Source organism: Lepidothrix coronata, unplaced genomic scaffold (assembly GCF_001604755.1).
Source record: "Lepidothrix coronata isolate B3197 unplaced genomic scaffold, Lepidothrix_coronata-1.0 Scaffold36, whole genome shotgun sequence".
Classification (NCBI taxonomy): domain Eukaryota; kingdom Metazoa; phylum Chordata; class Aves; order Passeriformes; family Pipridae; genus Lepidothrix; species Lepidothrix coronata.
This window is the reverse complement of record NW_016690216.1, coordinates 4,464,927-4,481,335: the sequence shown is the minus strand read 5'-3', so window position 1 is coordinate 4,481,335 and position 16,409 is coordinate 4,464,927. Positions and strand designations below refer to the sequence as shown.

At 43.4% G+C, this 16,409-nt stretch overlaps 1 protein-coding gene across 1 annotated transcript in view; it reads right to left on the bottom strand.

Annotated features, from left to right (window-relative positions):
• HNF4G (hepatocyte nuclear factor 4 gamma) overlaps positions 1-9,486 on the bottom strand; it is a 62,754-nt gene extending 53,268 nt beyond the window's left edge. The window contains exon 1 of the mRNA XM_017812548.1: positions 9,430-9,486. The gene's annotated coding sequence lies outside the window, so the exon portion shown is untranslated. The remainder of the gene's footprint in view (positions 1-9,429) is intronic.
• Between the last annotated feature and the right edge of the window lie 6,923 nt (positions 9,487-16,409).

The following is a 16,409-nucleotide window of genomic DNA, read 5'->3' as shown; positions in this document are numbered from 1 at the left end:
AAGGGGAAAAACATAGAGCGAGAAAAGTCAAGCTTCAACTTCACAGAGGTTAAAAAATCTACCATTTTCTTAAATAAAAATATGCATAGTTGTTCTTCTTTAGAGACACATGTAGAAAGTTTGAAATTAACAGAATAGGCATTCAGGCTCAATCAACAGGCATCAACGGGCATGAAGAAACTGCTTAGGAAATTTAAAATGCGTGGGATTCTTTCCTTCATTACAACCAATTCTGTTGCTCAACGTAGCTACTAAATGTTAATTTTTTATTTAAGTAACAGTCTACAATAAGGTTCTCAGATGTGGGACGTCATTCCAAGGTGTTCCAAGTGAAATTCCTAGAAACTGAAAAAACATGTGGGTCAAGACTTAGACTATTCAATCATTTATTCCAATTTTATTTTAAATATTATTTTAAGGATCTATTAAACAAAAAAAAAAACTACTTAGAAAAACCTAACAAACTATTGAAAACTTTATTGTTTTTCCCTTTATTTTGGTGGAGACTCTTGTTAAAAGATAAATTTAAGATAAAGAGTTTGCTTAATTCAAAATTCCTGAACACTGACTGCAGGTTGGAAATAAATATAAATATATAAAGTATATCTACTTTATAAAAAATAAGAATTGTTTAATAAAGCAGCTGTTAAACGCTTTTCATTTTCTTCTTAAAACTATGTCTATTGCAGCTGCATTTGCTTTAGTATTACTGCACATTTTACTACTCGATAAAGTAGGTGTCACTGTACTTATAAATGGTGAATGTTATTTTTTCACATATTCATTACATATGACATTCAATATATTTCCTAACTCAAATAATGCCTTTGGGTTTTTTTCTGTAGGTCATCATCAATCCCGCCCCATTTATTTAATTTGGTGTAATTTCCAAGGGGTCATTACAAGGAACTTCAAAGATTTGGTGTCATTAAAGGTTGCTAACTATGTATAAAAGCTACTGAATCTTTCTCGCACCATAATCTGCTCAAGGAACTTCGGATACACTCCCTGAAAGTTTTATATAGAAGTAAACAATATTCTTCTGTATTGTATGGTGTCTTTCAGGAATTTAATACCTTTTGCTTTAAATGTCAACTGTGCTTAAGTCTAGGGCCTGTCTTTAAAACAATTTCTGTATTTATTCACATTGACCATCCACTTTCTAATAATGGAATTTTAGGAATTTTAGGAATTCATTCAATGTGGTACATTTAGTTTCCATGACAGCATTGTAGCAGATGAAAGAAAGAAAAAAGGTAGCAGTGGCATAATACTACCTACGGCACACTGTGTATTATCATTAAGTGTCTGATGGAGCGGTTTGAGAACCACTGCTCTGTTCAACTATAAACACGGGTATTTATAGACTAGTAGATATATTTAGTGTCATAAACATCCCCTTTGGTTGGAAAAATTAAATTACATACACTGTTTAATATTAGGTGGCTGGTTGGTTTTCTTTTTCTTTTATTCTTTCCTAAATTACAAGGCTAATGAGGCATACAAAATGATTCTAAATGAATTTAAGAAAGGATGTAAGACTTGCTTTATGGGAAGATTATTGATTTTCAACAGGAATCTAACTATGTCACATACTAATAAGAACATTACATGTTTTTTATCAGGACAAAAAGACAAGCAACTTGCAGAGTTGTATGATTTGCCGATATAGAAAATATATATATCTCCAAACGCTGTACCTAAAAACATAAAGAAATACGCTATAAGTAGCTCCCAGCACTCCCACCAAGAAAATATCCTTGTACATACACAAGCTCCTGTTACAGTTCTACTCTAGGGTCAGAAAAAATATATCTTGACTTATCAAGGATTACAGGACATGTTGAATTCTTTACCTAGTTAAGAACAATTGAGTATCTTTGATTTTCCAGGATTACAAGCTGCACTTTGGTGGACAAATGTATCCTTTGGGGAGAAGTGCACCACATAATCCGTGTTCCTGGTTTTTAAACCATTAGTGGGTTGATGCCAGGGTTCCCCAAAGTTTCTGCTTCCAATTGTACTGGTTTGAGGTAGAGCAGAGTGCTTAAACTGGAAAAAAAAATCTATTACTTTGACCTCCTAATATTACCAGAAAAAGCAGACAAAGAAGCTGTTTTCATAGGAACTTCTGAAAGCATGCTGTCTTTCTGTGTCCGATAGGCCATTATGTTCTAAACAGCAGCTTCTCGACAACTTTTTAAGTATGCTACTTTGTCCAGCTAATAAAATACTTATGTACTAAGAGAGTTTTTTCTTCATGACCTTCACTACATGGCTGAGGTTTAACAAGCACTTTGTTTGCTTGAACTGCTCACAATGCCGCTTTTCATCCTTTTACAGAAAGCAAGAGATCCGACTTACAAATTCAAAGCTACTAGATGCATAAGAAGACCAATCATAAAGGGTTACAAATTTGCTGCAATCCCTGAAGATATTTTCTTCAGGCCATTCAAAGCTGTGCTCATTTTCTACCTGCCAAGCTTTTTGCAGTTCATACATGTATATTAATTTCAGAATAATCCTTTACGCTCTCTGGTACCATAGAATCTTGAGAATTATCATTGAGAACGTCTTTCATTTTTTACCCTCTTTCAGCTTCAAATTCATCTTGGGAAATAAATTACTTGACCTACTGGATTAAAATAAGACAAAAACTCCACATTAAGTTCTATCAAAACTCGTGGTAAAATTTCTGTTAAAATTTCAATCCCTCTCTCATCTAGAGAGTGCAAACTGCTTAACATTTCCTTGCCCTTGAAATATAAGCCTATTAATTGAAAGTTTCCAAGTTTTACTTCATTATTAAGAAGATCCCTATGGACTTGCTACTGCAAAGATTACATTAGTGGAGTTGCTTCTTCTATTTACCTCTAACCAACGAGATGTTAAGTATGACAAATGAGTTGCCCTCTGTAAATTTTTAAGCAAACAAATACCCCTATCATTATATACCTCCTTACCATTAAATACCTACTAGTCAGCTCACTCTTCTTAGCAAGAAAAGAAATTACTGATTTTGTTGACTGTTCTTTTCAATGAGGACAGCAGAGGCAGGCACATATGCAGACTTCAGCCACAGAAGTTCAACATCCACTCGACCAACGCGCACATCCCTGTATTTGGCCAACTAAACAACTATCTTGACTGGGGCCAAGCATATGTATTAATCCTGGCACCTCTGTTATGGAGACAATGACCTTTAGGACAGGTGGGAGATTAAGCAGAGAAGCAAGAGGTGCTAATGGTTCATGCTGCCTTATTTTTTTCACCTGAGTCTTAGAACGGAAGCAAAATGCATCAGCCTGCATCCGTGAACCCGCACTGTTTCTCTTGGCTCTTACGTGCAAACAAGGGCATCTGAATGAAGCCTGAAAAATCTGGCTGAGGAGATGGACCTTAAATTAATCCAAAAGCTCAAACCAGACTGTGTTCTCTGAACTACAGAATGCACCGACATTTTTAAAAGTAGTACAGATTGTAAATTCCTGGGCACAGCGGCTTTGGTTCATCCTTCCTATGTTTTACTCTCAATACTATATAACAGTAGTTAAGGAGATACAAACCCTGTAAAGTACTTCTTTATTTGAGATAATTTCTTTTCATCTTGGTTTACTTTAAAAGACAAAAAGCCATAACCAACAAAGAAAAAAACCCCACTCACAACCCTAGCCTAATACACCTGAAATCAACTTAATGAATTTTGGAATTCTGAATTTTTACAACTAAAACTTCTTTCTGCTAATCCTGAGGCTACCTTTTGCTCTTCAGGGAACTTCCAGTGGAAGCTTTCTTTTATTTTTATTTTTGCAGATAGTGTTTCATCTTTGATATAATGATGTGGTTTTCCATGCAAGCTTGGGTGTCAGCACCAAACTTTTAAAGGGACTAGTTTGTATCCCTATAATTTATCTAGAAGATTCTGAAATCAGGCATAGCAATATAAATCCCATATTAAATCAGTGCTTTTCTTTGCATTTTTTCCCTCTTATGATCATAGGTAAAACTATTCATATTACTACGATCAAATCTAAAGTTCTGCCTTAAACTTATGTCGGGGTAAGTTCTGGCTCTTCAAAACTGAAATAAATTAAAAAGCATTGCCTCTAAGTCTCATTAAAATTGCATGTTCAATAGTAATACAAAAAGAGTCACTGAATCTCAGATAGATAAAAAGACAAAAAGAAAGTTATAAACAGGAATACAGTTTAAGACACTCTAAAGCATGAGCGTCAAGCATGAGAAATAAGAGGCTCGGAAGACATTATAGCCTCTTTAAAAATGTAAATATTTTGAAAATGCTTTGGATTTGGACATGAAAGTCAGGACTATCACTGTTCTCATGAAAGGCAAGAACAATATTAAATAATACATACCTATTATGTAGATAGTGTCTACTACCAAAATCAGAAGCAACAGTAAAAGCGGTGCATTACTTTCTCCTTTGCAAGCCTACATCCATTTTTGTGAGGACAAAAGAAATATGAATCAAAGGGTAACTGCCCAGAAACCATACGAAACTCCACATGCAGTCAATGTATGGGATCTCTATCCCACCTAATTGGGTCACTGTGTGCTACCAAACAGTCCAGCGGAAAAGACTGTTTTCAACTTGTTTAGTATTTGGGAGTAAGCAGTAATAATCAGGTGAAGTATTTATCCACTTGGTGAAAAAAATCCTACCAATTTCCAAAATCACAATTTTATCCTTGGAACTAAAACAGCAAGTACAAGCTAACACCTGACTACACCTGTTAGGGGCCGAGAGAGGACAGGGAGTGTGTATTAACGTGCAGTCACAGCATGGTCACCCATTTCACTTCTCTGAGTAGCATCTAGACCTTTACTGAGGCAATTTCGTCAGCTAAGATAATGTCAGTCTGGCATTTCCTTGCAAAAGGAATGAAGATGATTATCCTGAAGGGCATAAGACTGTCTGCAAGACACTTTAGGCTGTGATTCTAAAACAGGTGGTCTCAATAAGAATCATCTTTATCATCATAGCCATCCACGAAAGAAAGAAAGAAGGAGGGAAAGAAGAAAGAAAGAGAGAGAAAGAAAAAAAATGAAAGAAAGAAAAAGAGAAAAAAAGAAAGAAAAAGGAAGGAAGGGAGGAAGGGAGGAAGGAAGGAAGGAAGGAAGGAAGGAAGGAAGGAAGGGAGTGTGCTGTGGGAGGCACAAGAGATACATGAGGCAAAATGCTCGCTACAGTGAGAAATCTTCAAACATCTGGACCAGCTCTGAGAGTATGAACTGGTCCCACTCAGAGCCCAGTGTTCATACATGTTGGCAGTTAATGTAAAAATGTTTTATTTAACAAAGAAAAAGGGCAACTCAATCACCCTAACTTTCTGCCAGTGAGGCTTCTTTTAGTTAGTAAGTAGCTAGTGAACATCTCTACTGTCTCAGCCAAATACAACCCAGGCTGGTGTAGCCTAGCAACCTCATACAAAAATGACCCTCAAAAACAGGATTCTCATTGCAGCATGGCCACAGATGTACCATCAATTGCAAGCTGAGTCGTATTTGTCATTTCATGGAGGCCCTGTTCTGCTCCCCCACCTGAGCCGAATTCCTGTATTTGAGCAGGAATAGATACACATCAAGAAATCCTTTTCCATCAGAGTGTTAAATATAAATAAAAAAACAGAAGTCTACAGGCAAACTACATGCAAGAAATAGACAGTGCAAACAGTGCTGTTTGTATAGGTCTGTTACAGTTGTATTCCCAGATAAACAGCAGGCAAGGAAAATTCTCACCTTGTATACTGCTGACTGTAATGTATGTCCTTGTTGCCTGGATACCTCTAGTGAATTACCAAGCAAGGGTGCGAGTTTTTTTCTTGATCAGTATTAAATAAAAAAATCCCAATCTCCTGCTCTATAAGAGGCAGCAGATGCACACAGAAGCTTCCCTTGCCTGGGCCAGCAGAGTGCCAGAGAGAGACAAATCGAGCCTTGAGAATTTTAAATCTTGTGGGTTGCCGTGCCACGTTATGAACTAGATCTCATACAATTCATCACCCAAGTTGCAGAAAAATAGTTCAAGAACTCAAAATAATGAATTCTGTCATTTCCAATAGAAGTGTGAAGAGAGAATTATGAATGAACCTTTTAAAAACACGTATGTGGAGGGAGATTGCCCTTCTACAAAATGAAAGCAGCAGGCTTCTATTTAAATGGCCCAATCCTGAAAGCGAGACCTTTCATTTTCAATTAACTTAAATTGACAATTGAGAAAGGTTTGAAAATGTTGTTGGAGCCTTTCAGTTTGATAGATCTCAGTTCTGACATTACACACAGCATTCTGACCTGATTTTTAGAGTGTGCTGTTTTAAAATTGAGAATTTGAAATGAAAAATATTTGATTCAATCAAAGCTGTTGCAAGACATTCAAACATCTTAATCTGCTTGAAAAGCATTTTCCATATTTTCTGATCACGACATATAATGCATCATTCATTAAGATCCATTAAAACCTAAGATCCTTGCCTTTCTTCAATCTTACATTCTTTTATGTTGCACTGATACTTTCATTGAGAAATTAAATTTTATTACAGAATATATTACCACACACAACAGTTTTTTTACCACAGAAATAAAACCTTTACTTATATTCTAAAGCAGTCTATGTTACCAATTTACATTACCAGAATCATCTGACATACCTCCTATCTACCTGACACAACGTAGGCAAATCAAACTAATTTTCAAGCTTAATATTAATTTTTAAACACAGAAATTGAAGACTTCTGAAGAGCTACACATCTTCATTACATGAAAAAACCCCAAAACCAAATAAATCAGATAATATTTCACAGCTTACAAGTAAGAAACGGGTCTTTGAAATCACTGAAAAGTGAGGTAGCGAGATCCCCATATTGAAAGAGTCTGTTTATCAATTAATATATGAAGCACATTGCCCCTGCTACCTCACAGATGCAAAAGCACAATCTGCTCAGCTCAGAACCCCCCTATACCAACAATGCAATCTTAAATTTGTCATGAATTTGTTTGTTATAATAGACTCAATTCCCGAACAAAGAAAAAGTTGATTTTTTTTTCCATCACATGGGTTACCACATTACTAGTTTTGAACTTTTTTCAGGAAGCTTCTTTTAATTGATGACCTGCTAAGAAGAATTAATATTATTTTAAGTAATGTTTTGTTTCTTGTAGCCAGTGGAAATTAACTTACATGATGCAGACTTGCAGATAACACTGATGACATGCTAGACCCCATTTTTCTTCCAAAGGTTAACAGATGGGCAACCTCGTGTAGTATTGAGTCCATATGCCCATGATACAAATACTGCCACAAAGTTTGAAACAGCAGCAATGTTAAGCACAAGGACTGAGTTTTGTTCACGCACTACTGTACGGTTTTGGCAAACTCTGTGGAATCAAACAGGATTTGATTCAGGTATTCAAACTTGATCAAGCATTAGTAGGCTGTATCTTGAGGAAAAGCAGCAGTAAAGATGTATTTATACTAGAGCACTTCTGTTAAGAAATTGGCCCAGAAATGATTTAACTATATGCACAAATTAGCAGCAAACATCACTTGGCCATCCAAGGAACTGGCCATTATAGCCAGGCCAAAGGAAACTCATTTTTCTCACTTCACCTCATGGATTCTTCCATGGTGGGGAGGCAGGATAGAAGGAAGTGGTAACTCCATGTCACCCAAAGCTGCTCCCAATACACTGCCTAAGAGTATGTATATTGGACCTCTGCATTGCTCGTTTTACACTACTGCAACTAAGTACAAAAAATTTGGAATAGAGATATTCCTCTGGTTATATGAGGCAGAAAAAGTTACATTTTATGTTAAGGAAACACAAAGGTTGTATTCCGGGAAATGAGTCCAAATATGTTAGATGTTAAAATCAAAGGTAACTCCGTAAACAAAATAACAGCATCCTGATCCTGTCCTACACCTGGTTGTAGGCTTTTCTAAAACATATGTATGAAGTGAGACTTCGGCAGCCTGGTGACCTTCGGTAAGAGAGAGAGGGACAGGGCACAGAGTACTGGACAATGAAAATAACACTTTTAAATATTTTTTTTTCACAATGCTTCAGAGGCTGAAATTACCACTAAACATTTTCTCCCTTTTCCTCTTATCATATGACTATAAGAAAGAAAGAGGAAAACAAATCCCAAGAACAGCATTCAGAATGCATGAAAACCACCTGCATAGATACATTTAATATGTCTCCTACATAAGATGTAAGAGCTTCTTAGGGAATAAGGGAAATAACGTAACACTTCATAGTTTTCTTCAGAAAAAGAGTTGCACCAGAGACTCAAGAGTTTTGAAAGTTGTGCAGCATACTATGTCTTACTAACTCCATTTTAACAAACTCGGGACCAATTAACAAAGATGCTACTTTAAATTTCTTCACTATCTTTGTAATATGGATGAGAAATCACAGTGTTTTGATATATTGTGCATGTGCAGCACTGTACAAGAAAAGGCCTACACAAGGGAAGGTCCAATTTAACACAGCCATAGTTTACTATGGAATACGATTCACTGTCACTTTAAAAGTTGCTTTAAATTTTAGTATCATTGCAACCTACTGTCTGCTTTTCAAAATGCTTGACTGTATCTCCCATTGCAGTGTATGGGAACAGATGTTCAACTCAGAGGTCCAACAGCTAGAAGTTGGCTTTCATTAAAGGTACCCTGTAAGTATGCTGTAAGCAGTGCACCTGCAGCACTGTAAAAGCTGGACCTGTTTTCAAAACTTACCCTCGTATTACTTTTCTTGTTTCATGTTTGAATTTTTCTCTTTGAATTACTTTTCCTTAAAGTATTTTTGGTTTTCTCTACCAAAGTGTCCAGCCCTGGCCAAGTGCTACTATTAGCACAGCCCTGCAATAACAAACCCATCTGCTGCACAGGTGACCATGAGGGCGGGGGCGGAGAAATCAATAAGAGAGGCAAAACCAAAAAAGCCTTTAGGAAATGCTCCTAAGCCCGGCGCAAAGCAGTGACTTCGGCTACTGGGGAATCACAAATGCCAGCACAGCGCCAGGCAGCCATGCGGCCGGTGGCGGGGCAGGGGCAGCAGGGTCGGCGCTGGGCTGCGCCAGACCCTGGAGGCCGGGACACGGACACGACACACGGACACGCACACACGGACACGCACACACACCCCGCCCCGGGGCCCGGGCTGCGCCGTGTGCGGTGCCTTTCCCCGCAGCGCCCCGGGCGCCGACAACAGGGACACGTGACCAGGCGAATTTGAAATAAATAAATAAATAAATAAATAAATAAAAAGGAACGTATAAAATAAAATCCCCCCAAACTGGCTGCTGTGCGCTTGGCCACCAGCTCTCCCCGCCGGGCACGTCCGCCCCTCGGCGCGGCGGGCGGCGTGGGCTGTGTCACTGGGCGGCCGCCGGCCCCCGGGAACTTACCGGCGGGGCCGCCCCGTCCCTCGGCCTCCGGCGGCGCGGTCGCGGCTCAGGGCGGCGGCATCCCCCGGGCCTCCTGCCTCCCCCGCACCCCCCGGCTCCCCGCGGACGTCCCGGCGCTGGGCTGCGCGACTTGTTTGGTGCGGTGACACCGTCCTCACCATATGCTGAAGCGGGAAAGGAGGAGGAGAGAGAGTTTGTGTGTGGGGGAATTAACTTTGCTCAATGGCGACAGGGCAGCAGCCTCAGCCCCAGCATCAGATCGATTTACTAAACAAACTGAAACGTGGGTGGGGACGTTAAACAGTAACCAGCGGCCTCAATGAAAACTGAAAGCTGCTGCCGCCGCCGCCAGCCACTGGCCCTGTGCCGCCCGCGCCCCGCCGGCGGGCGGACCCGGCGCTGCCCTCACGGCCCGGCCCGGCCCGGCCCGGCCCCGCGGGGCTTGCGGCGGGGCTTGCCCCCCGGCCCTGGTGCCCCCGGCTGGCTCCGCGGCAGCGCCCCCGGCCGCCGGGACGGGGAGGGGCCGGTGCCCTGCTCCCCTGGCCGTACCCCGCCACGCTGCCGCTGCTTCTGTGCCAAGGGCGTGGAAATATCCCCCGGGCCGCCCTGCTCTGCCTCAGGAGGCAACCCCGGGCGCCCTGCAGGGCCGGAGCGAACGGCGAGCTCCGTCCGCAGGGCCGTCCCCGCATCCCCCCACCCGCGGTCCTCAGCGCTTGGCAGCCACAGATTTGCGGGCGCCCAGACCTCAGGTGTTCCCCTCCCGGTATCGCTCTCTTTGCGCCACTGAAACTGCCACGAGGGAAAAGATGCCCCCCCTCATTAGTTCGGTGCCTAGCTATGTAAAGAAGTGGGACCAAATATGGGGGTTCTACTGCAAACTCGGTGTTCCCTGCGCTAGAGACACTTTGCCGGCCTCTTAGCGCCGGGAAGGTCGTGACACAAGGAAGTGTTTATAACATAATAATTGCCATTGTTTTCAGACATTAAACATTCACTGTCTCGAAGCAATAATTAACGCCTTGCCTATGATACCACTGGCTCACTCCCACGGAGGCATCAGGAAGAAGGGAAAGAATTCAAGGCAGCGTCTTGCCACTCCAAATATTATCCGGAGGGGCCTCCTCGGCGGCGTAAAGGGAGGATATTGGGCAGAAGTTCCCATATAAGAGTGATAAAAGTCCCCGTAGGAAGCGACTGCCTCGCCGTGGGCGCGTGAACGCGCCTGACTCCTGGACCCGCACACCCGTGGCAGTGATTTAACGACGCTCTCACGGGAGAGGGACTGCACGGGCTCTACACAGGAAGGAGGTTGGGAAAAAAAAATATGAAAAATGTTCTCTTCCTCCAGTCTCTGAAAGCGGCCAGTGATTGATTGGTTTCCCCAGCGAGGAGATCAGCGGGTTTCCTCTGCTTTCTTACCGGTGGTACCTTGCCATGCTGTTGGATCTCGTTAAGATGGCCAATTCCTCATTTCCAGAGTTTGCCCGTCAAAACTCTGGATCTAATTTCTAGGGGCTTTCGATTGTCCCTTGGACGGAACAAGGAGAATTTTCCTTGACAATTCCCCCCCATTACGAAACACTAATAATCACTGGAAATAATTGCTCAGATAGCCACAAGGAAGGTGTAAATACATCTAAAGCCCTCCGGTGTAATTTCAAAGGCGGTTTTTAAAAGGCCAATAAAAGTGGCCGAGGAAGACTTGTTCCTGAGGTGTTCTTGCCCATCTCCTGCCGCAGATAAAATACTGCAGGCAAGGGCAGCACTGACAATGAAATAAACGTTACTGCTGCTGGCTCCAGCGCGCCTCAGAGCAATCCGCAGGCACAAACAGCCGGCTTAAAAAGTGACTGTCACTTACGGGAGGGTTGTTTTTTACCTCTTTTCTAAGAATCTCGGCCATATGCCGGGAGCTAATAACCAGTTTTCTTAGATGAATAACGAGGATCTGTTGGAGTTTCTTTGCTGTTTTAATTCGAGTAAGTTAACACGTTCAAGCCATGTGGTCATCTGTAGCCACTGTATTTCTACACTTGCATCTGGATGCAGGTAGTTTTGATGGAGGGGGCGTCAGGACATTTTGATTCCAATCCCTTCAGCGTATACAAAGGTTATTATTATTCTTTCTGCGGGAAAGGTACTGCTTCGTGCCTAAAGCAAATAGCTTGCAGAAGAGTAAATGGAATTTTTTTCCTGTGAGGGGAATATTCGCGCGTATTTCTCATCACATAAGGCCACGTTTGATTTAACCTTAATGTAACTAGTGGTTTTCATTTCGACTTCAGCGTCTCCGTAAATGCTTTTTATGAAGTGGTTGCCTCTTTTAGTTATCAACAACGTTTTTGAGGAAGAGTGGGGGGCAGCATAGAGTCTCTTGACGGTCATCTCGCCGCGAGTGCTACCTCTGAAGCAGCATTTTCACATGTCACCTCCACGATGAAACCATGCGACCGCCCAAAGAGCCGCAGTAGCCGTAAGCTGCCCCGGCGCCCTTGGCCGGGAGCCCTTCCCGTTTCCCTCCGGGGTGATTCCAATCATCCCCCCCTCTGTTGAGGATGGAGCACCAAGACACTAGGGCAGTGGCGGGGACCCTCTGCCCGGGATCCCTGAAAGCACCAGCTGGGCCATCAGCGGCAGGAGATGCCCCTTTTGCTCACCACCTCTCTCTCCGATACACCCCAGGGAGCAGGGCTGGGAGACGGTGCTGGGAAACGGACGGAAGGAAATCCACGTAGCCTTTTACAGAGGAGATAACGAATATTTCCAGGCGTTGACCTCAAAGAGGAAGCCCCGGACAGTATAGTCTCCGTGCCAATTTGCAGAAGCCCCTCTAATCACTTGGCTGCCTCTGGCTGTGGCCGCAGACACCTGCTGGGCGGCTGCCTGGCGGGTGCGGCCGCCGGCTCAGCCCCCTTGTCCCAGCGGGGCCGGCGACCCGCGCCCCGGGCGGGTAGCCCGGCACGCTCCCGCAGGCAACATCTGCGAGGGTCTGCCCTTCCCGATCTGCTCCCAGCAGCGTTTGTCACCCCCTCGCCAGGCATTTTATTTGGGGAGAAAACAAGGGGAGCTGGCGGAGCTGCCTCTGCGGGAGCCGGGGCAGGGGCTGGGGTCGGAAACGGGCGGCCGCCCATCGCGGCAACCCGCCCGGTCTCCGCTCGCTTCATTCCTGTATCATTAACCCGCGGGTGAAGCAACTGTTTGTGTGCCCTCTCTCCCTCTCTGGGCTGCTTTTTCACTGTTACTGATCCATCCTTCGTAAATCATTTATGGGGAATTGGGCACTTCTCTCCTCGCAGGAGCTTCTCTTGAAAAACTTTCCCATCTTCAGGCAAGCGCCCGTCCTTTGTTATCACGAATAATTGATAAAGGACCCCAACGTGCCTTCAAAAACCATCTAAACGGCTGCCGGGAAGTACAGTCACTTAGGGTCACAGGGTACTCTTGGCTTTAAAAGCGCAATACAGGAAACGATCAGGACCGAACTGGTTTAAAGAAACAGATAGTTTTATGTGGTTACCTGAAACAGTAAATGGGAAACGCGGTCTAATTTTGCAGGTACTGGCACCAAGTGTTCAAGTTCCCCCTCCTCCTGATCAGAGAGCACCTGAAATTCTGGTACTAATTAAAGTTTCTGCGTTTTGTTGCCTCGAAAAACAGTGAGAGAAAAAGTGCATTCTTCAAAAGAAAAAGCTATAAACATTATAACTGTGAATCGTCAGATTACGCTAGCAGCACGCGGCTATGAACCGATTTCAGGGGCTGTATTAGAGACTCTGTTTTCTAACAGAGGTTCCCTGGCTAAACTATTAATTGCCAGGGTTTCATGAAAGATTTGCAGACTTTACAATCATTTATGATCCGTGCAATAAAAACTCGGAGATACGGGCAGGCTGGTTCAAGGCGTAATGCAAAGATGTATTAGGTGCCCTTGGCAACTATCTGTGGGTGCTGTTTGTGTTCTCCGAACACGCCCTTCAGTGCAATGAACATTTCTGCAAACCGCGGGTTGGGTTGTTCATTTCCAGAGCTCTGGATGTTCACACAAAAGAGCTATAGATTTAAGGCGGGGGAATCGAATGCTTGGAAACTCATTCTAGTCCCCCGAAGAGTTCAAATGCAAGTGAGATAATTACCCTTGACGAAAAGTAAACTTCGAGGTAAAATACATGCCTTTCTCCCTCGTAAATTAAAAGCCCGCCAGAGAGCAGGTCTGAGGTTCAGCGCCGCAGTGCTCTCCTGACCCCCATCCAGGCGGAGATCACATTATTGTCCGCCGCAGCAGAAGGCGGAGAGGAACCCCTCGAATCCCAAGAAAGACACCTCAAAGGGCATCGCCGGTGCTACGACGATATCCTATTTAGGAGCCTCATAAGCGAGCACCTCAGGCATTTTAAAGATTATCCCCCTAAAGATCTTTGAAGATTATGCTAATGACTGCAGATTACATGAGTTTACTGCCAGAGCGGCCGAACAAAACCCGCCTCGTGGCGGCTGCCCGCGGTCATTTTCTGCCTCTCTTTTAAGATCATTTGCGCCCCCCTCCCCTGGCCGTTCCCCTCATTAGCAGCGGAGGGAGGAGGGAGGCAAGGGGTGCTTTTTCCTGACGGGGCCGCGGGGCTGCGGCGTTGCGAGGGCGCCGGGCCGGGTTGGGCCGGGCCGGGCCGGGCCGGGCCGCAGGTGGAGCGGGCGGCGGGCGCCGTGCGAGACCCAGCCGTGCCCCCTAGCGGCGCCCCCGCCGCCGCCGCCACAGGGCACGGGGAGGCCGCGCCGCAACACAACCGCGGGGTGCCCGCAGCGGCAGCCAGGGAGGAGCTACGGCCCCGGCCCCAGCCGGTAGTGGCTGCCTTTAAGCGAGAAAATGAGCAAAATCCTGCCAGCGTGTCCCTAGTGTCACACGCGAGGTGTCCCGCGTTCCACAGGGGGAAAGTAAAGGATCGGCAGCCTAAAGGTTTCACGCTGTCTCAATGCTTCGTTCATCCCTATGTCCCAACCCTCCCCGCCCCCCACGCCCTTGACCCTTTCACCCGACAAATAGATTGTTAAATAAGGGTGTAAGAGCAAGGGTCTCCATCCTGTTTGTTCCACTGGACTCATGTCAGTGATTCTAGCAATTCCTTCCCCGGAAAAAAGCACATGCTCTGGTCCTGCAAATAGAGGGCGTGGAGCCCACATGGTCTAGGAAGTTGTCATTAACACAACCATAGTGAATATGTGGAAGCACGAATCATGTTCACTATGTTTGTTTTTCTGATTAAAAGTCCTGCCAGGCTTAAAGCAGGAATAAAGACTTGGAAGCACAAATGCTACACTCATGTAATGAGAACAAATATAATGAAAATTACTCCCCAGATGAAGACAGAAATTGCATATTTGTAGATACAGTTTTGATCTTGTTGCCTAACCTGGGTCATGTTCATGATATGCTCTGTGCAAATTGTGATTGGCTTCTTTTCCTCCCAAAATACAGCCAAGAGATGCATGCATGAACAAAAGATGAAAGGAAAAAAAATTTAATATCAGATTAGCTTTCTAAGGATTTGTTTCTTGGTCTATGCACATGAAGTGCATTCTTCTGTCATTATTTGATGCTTGTAATGTGGTTTAGAATATACTTTATGCTTATCTATAAAAATGATCAAAAGAATTTATATGCCTGACAATTTCAGTATGGATACGTGTCTGCTAGTCTACACTCTCTGTCCAATATGGGCTATTCTTAAATGATCCTTACTGAAGTGAAGACTTCTCCCTCTGTGTTTGAGTATATGGTGGTCGACTTAGGTTTCCAGAAGATAAAGGTCTTTGGACATACCTTGAAACTGCAGTATAGGTAAGCTTAGAATATTGCTGTTGAAAGAGATTTAAGCAATACTGATACGAGAACACAGCAGAAATGACACTGGCTAGAGCAGAGGTTAACAGGATGAGTGTACATCTGATACGTAATTTGTACACGAAGTAGTTCTAACTCATTGATTCAGTTAGGGAAGATTGAATTCAAAATGTAGGCAAGGTAAAAGAAAATGATCTTTTACTGGTAAGCGAGTAATTCATACTGCATATACTGCTGAACAGTTTGTACACATTGATATTGACAGTGTAGACATGGAGTGTGGAGGCCATCATCTGCTGAGAGTTGGGAATAATTCAATCTCCATGACATCAACTGATGAAAACTTCTGTTTTCGGTCATGCTATGCAAGTAAGAAACACCATAGAAGTCTAATGAGCCATTTAAGAAATTTCATTTGTCTGGGTTAATAATGATGGTTAAAACAAAGTGGTCTGTCTGAGTTATTTTTATGCTTACATAGATGCAGAGGAGATAAGACAATTCAACTTTGCCTAAATCTTACAGTTTACCAGATAATTTTATAACATTGTCAAATCTATTGTGCTTTGCACTGAATTAAAAAAACTACAGAAGAGTTTTGGAGCCTATTTTGGGTGTTGTTTAAAATAAAGGTTTTTTTAACTTATTTCCTTTACAGTTCACCACCTATTCTCTTCAGTGAGTTACAGACTTACGGCAGTATTCCTAGCTTTATTTTCTTTTCTTAGTCACCCCTAACGTTCTCCTCAACCCGCACAAACCACAGTGATTCACAGATCACCAGCTGAAAAGCACTGCTTTAGGAAGATCCTGCCAGCTCCTCCCGGATGGTTTCAGTTAAACTGGTTACACTTTAACCGAGTCAAGGTAGTTGGCTCAAAAACACATGGCTCAGGTGTTTAATGCAGGAGAAGGCCCAAGTGTAGGCCATAGGAGCTGAGGCTGAAGGGCCTAGCCAGTCCCATCCTTGCTCTGAGCACTTCTTCCTAGGTTGACCACCCCCTAGCTGAAAGCTGCCAATTTCTTAGATCTTCCACCAATCATGTCAAAACAACTCAGCTTAACTTAAAAATTATGTTAGCTTGTTTCCTCTTAGATGATTCTAATAGTACTAGACATGCAGTTATGATAGGAGATCTGAGGGGGC